The following is a 4,594-nucleotide window of genomic DNA, read 5'->3' as shown; positions in this document are numbered from 1 at the left end:
CTTGGAATCCTCAGGTTCATCCCATCTGTAGGTGAGGTTCACAGGCAAGATGGGTCATAGAAAATAACTTTGGAAAACACATAGAATATCTTGCCAATAAATAGTATAGAAAAATTAGTGACGGGAAGGTGGCTAGGTGTTGGGCATGGTGAGGCACAGGGGGTCTCACCCAAGGAGCAGTGTTGGAGCCACGACCTGGGGAAGTGAGGTGGGCTGATGTGGAATTGCCTAGAGCTGCGTGGAGGGCTGGCAAAGCAGCCAGTAGGACAAGTGACTAGGGGTGAGCATGGGACACGATCTCGGGACCATGGAAGGACTTGGTCCCTTCCCTGGGTGACATGGAAGTCATCAGAAGCTGTGAGCTCAGGAAAAACAGGATATGAACCTATCTTTAGTGGGACCTCCCCAGCGGGGCTGCCCTTACCCTCTTCCTCTATACCCACTACCAAAGGGATCCTAAACCACAGACATGACCAGTCACTGTGCTTGATATCTTCAGTGGCTCCTGTCATCACAGGGTAAAGGTCAGCCTCTCAACATGGGCTGGGAACCCCAGCCATGTCTGCACCACCTCCATGCCCTATATGCCCCCATCCATTCCAACAGTTACTCCAGCATCCTTCGTTCTTTCCTCCCTGCCTTTGCCCCTCCTATCCTTGTCCCAGACATCCTTTCCCCCATTTCTCACCCCAGTGAACTCCCTCTTTCATGAGCCTCTTCCCCCAGGAAGCCCTCCCTGGGCAGAGTTGGGAGCGCCCACAGTTACCAGATGTCTCAGCTATGAGTACAAGCCTTATACACTCAGGTCAAGGCCACCTCCTCAAAGGGGCCCACCTGGAGATGTCCTGTCCCTGTCCCCTCCTGGAGGCAACTTTGATACTGTCTTGCATCCACTGAGCCTGGCTTTTCCCTGCTCTGCTACCTCCTGCTTCTCCTACTGATGCCCTGCTGGGTGAAGAGCACCCTGCCCACACCCCTGTGTGTCCCTCCACCAGTTCTAGAGACACTGGGATGAGACCCTCCGGCCCACTCCTGCCCAGGCCTGGGCACTTGCCCTTCCTCTTCACCTGTCCCAGGTCCAGCCCATAGGCTTCCATAGCCGGGATCCCACCCCTATCCATAGTGCACATTTCACGATCAACCACTCTCCCATCTGCACACCCTGGCCTGGACACTCTTTCCTGGACAGTGGAAGGGGCCTCTGCATGGCCTCCCACACTCCACCAGCCTGCCTGCCCCCATCTCCAGCCAAAAGGGTCTTGGCAAAGGTTGACCTGGATATGTCCGTCCCTACTTGGACAATTCTGTTCCCACCATCTCTGTGGTCCAGCCTCGTCTTCCCATCCCCTCACCTTTCCTGCTGGGCACAGGGATGTCCCCTGTCTCCTGTGACCCAACCTCCGTGACTCAACCCCTGTGACTCAGGTCCCGTGGCTGCTCCCATCATGGAGCATTGTCACATACAGTGCCTTCTCCCTGGGACACCATTCCTCCTATCCACCTGGACCCTCCCCTGATTAACTTTCTGCCCTTTTTCCCCAGTGCCGACCACCATGGGATGTCCCACGTGTTTCACAGGCAGGGATGGGCCCTTTTGCTGCTCCCCACGGTATCCCTAGCAGCCAGAACTTGACGAACATCACCCAATGAATAAATGAATGAATGAACAAATGAACACACATCAGTTGTGCATCTTAACACTGAAGCCAGCAGGTTCGTGCTCACACTTTTTTATTTTTATTTATTTATTTTTTGAGTTGAAGTCTTACTCTGTCACCCAGGTTGGAGTGCAGTGGCACGCTCATGCCCACTGCAGCCTCAACCTGCTGGGCTCAGGTGATCCTTCTGCCTCAGCCTTCCAAGTTGCTGGAACTACAGGTGCATGCCACCACGTCCAGCTAATTTTTTGATTTATTGTAGAGACAAGGTCTCGCCATGTTATCCAGGAGGGGCTCAAACCCATAAGCTCAGGCAATCCTCTCGCTCCCACTTCCCAAAGTGCTGGGATTACAGGTATGAGCTACCGTGCCTGTCTACTCATTATTTTTTTTAATAATAAGGACAAAATGCAGGTGCATACTCAAGACCCAAGGAGCCAACCCTGCAGTGCCAGAGATGGCAGATTCTTGGCCATCCACAGCCGCTGATGGAGAGCTCCGACCTCTCAGGCCTTGTGCTCCTGGGCCAGGACTGGAGGGTCCCCTGAGGACCACTCAGTGGTGCCCAGAGCAAGAAGGGCCAGGGACTGGGGATAGGCAGGTAACCCCCACTCCCACTTCCACATTCATCTCTGGAACCAGACTCTGGCCTCCTTTGGGCAAAGATGTGATGGGAAAAACTAAGGTCCAGAGACAGTCTTGGGAGGACCAATAGTCTTGCAGAATTCACACACAGACTCCTTCCCTGTTCTGCTTGCTGCCTCATTACGGGTATCCCCAGGGGGAAAGGATGGGTGTTTCTAGGCTATAGTGTCCTCCCAGGAGGCGTTGACTTTTACTGTGGGCACTTCAAGGCCCTGCCCTAATCCCAGTGTCCCTAATAGGCAGGGCTGGCTGCAGCAGGTGTTCTAACCCAGGACTAGGGCAGGCAGGTGGGTCGGTAGGGCATGGTGGGGTTCAGGAGTCCGGAGTCCAGAGTCCAGAGCCCAGAGACCAGACAAACCCCTTCTGGATAATAAACAAGAGGCCACCCTCACTGACCCTTGCTCTTCTTGCCTCTCACTACCCATACCCAGTCCACCTTGGTGTCTGTCCACTCCTGGCCCTTCTCCCCAACCCAGCTCAGAGCGGTCCCTCTCTCCTCCGAGCCTGTCCCTGCCTTGGCAGCCCCAGGACGATAGTGAGATCTCTTTTCCGGGGCCAGCCACTCTCGGGTGAGAGAAGACACAGCATTCACCAAGCGCCCCCCGAGCACCTGCGATGTGCCCACACTACTCTGGGGGCCGGGGTCCAAACACATCCCCCTCCTGTCTGGTAAGGGACAGTGATGAATTGCAGATACCACATCATGTCAGAGGCTGTGGGGGCAAACACAGGCAGAGGAGGGCACAGTGAGAATGCCCGTGGGGGAGAGGCCACAATCTTGACAGGGACCAGGGGGTCCTCAGAGTATCCAGGGGACCAGCTGAGGACAGCCGGGGAAGAGTCTTCTGGGATTGAGGCCGCCCATGAAGACAGGAGCACACCCAGGGCGTGTTCAAGAGAGCAGGGTGGGCTGATGGGGTGGGGGGAGTGAGGGGGTGGTGGGGTGGGGGACAGGGAAGGCGGGGATGGGCTGGCATGGGGGCACAGGAGTCCCAGAGGACACTTCTGGGGGAGACTGGAGCTGGCCTTGGCTTCTCTGCAAGGAACACAGTGTAGGGTCAAAGGCAGGGGGCTAGAGTCATAAAGTCCCTGCACGATCTTAGGAAAGAGTGGGGAGCTGGGAGGGGTGGCTCTGGAGAAATCCTGGGGCACAGCCAGGAGGAGTTGCTGCCCCAGGTATGACCAAGAGGGGTGGGGGCACCAGGTCCCCAGGAGACTCAAGCAGGGTGAGCCCAGGGCCAGCCAGAGCCTGAGAGTGGAGAAGCCCCAGTAACTGGGGAAGGAGAGAGCAGGCTGGGCGTGAACTGGGGAGCCCAGCTCCATGAGGGGTACAGTCCTGAGGGGGAGAAGTGTGGACACCTGGAGGTGACCCTTCCACCCCGAGTGGACAGCGGCCAGGGCCTGGCCAGGCCTCAGGGGAAGGGCCTGGGGACTGCCCCTGCCTTGGCCCTGACACTCACTCTGCCCTGCCGCCCCATGGGATATGGGCACAGGACACAGGCGGGGGCGGCTGGTGACACCCGTCAGGCCCGATAACGGGTGCGGCGCTGCCGACGCTGCAAGCGCATTAATCTTCCCCAAATTAAAATCTGCAGCGCGGCGTTTAAGATTGAGGCCACCACGGTTCAGCGCGGTGTGACCGCCAATTTTGATAAAAGTGTTTTAAGAGCGGGGAGACGGAGATAAATTGCCTGCGACTGCGAGCGCGCCGATGGGTGAGAGCCTCGCCAGCGGCCCATGGACCTGGGCTGCCCCCGCCGGCCGGGCTTCCCCGTGGTGAAGTCAGTGACATTCAGTTCAGCTTGTACTGGGTCCCAGAGCGCCCACCCCAACGCCCGGCCAGTACCAGCCAGAGCCTACCTTGGGACCCTAGTGCAGTTGTGCCCTAGTCTAAGGTGTCTAGCCTGTGCTGGTCAAGAGAATGAATGAATGAATGAATGAATGCATGTGTGAGTGCAGCTGCCCCTATGCCATCCTGCTCCTAGATCCTTTCCTTCAACAAACGGTTCTTGAACACCCTTGTGTGCAACACTGGCTCTGTGCCCTAGTCTCCTACAGGGGTCTGTCACCTAGTCCCAGAGGTGGTGGCCAGTGTCTGCAGTGAGTTCCTCTCCACAGTTCTAGGTCCAGGCAGTGAAGTCCAGCACCACACCCATCCTCTGTGCTCAAAGACAGCTCAGCCATACCCCGGTCTGGGACAGGGGTAAAGATGGGTGTCCTGGTCCTGTGAAGCCAGAGGCCTGGAGTATGGGGCGGAGACACAGCAGCTGCCCTCCTGGAAACTATTCCAG

This window comes from Carlito syrichta, unplaced genomic scaffold, assembly GCF_000164805.1.
Source record: "Carlito syrichta isolate Samal-C Ts95f unplaced genomic scaffold, Tarsius_syrichta-2.0.1 Scaffold303337, whole genome shotgun sequence".
In the NCBI taxonomy this organism is placed as follows: domain Eukaryota; kingdom Metazoa; phylum Chordata; class Mammalia; order Primates; family Tarsiidae; genus Carlito; species Carlito syrichta.
The sequence above is the reverse complement of the archived record's forward strand: the minus strand, read 5'-3'. Positions refer to the sequence as shown.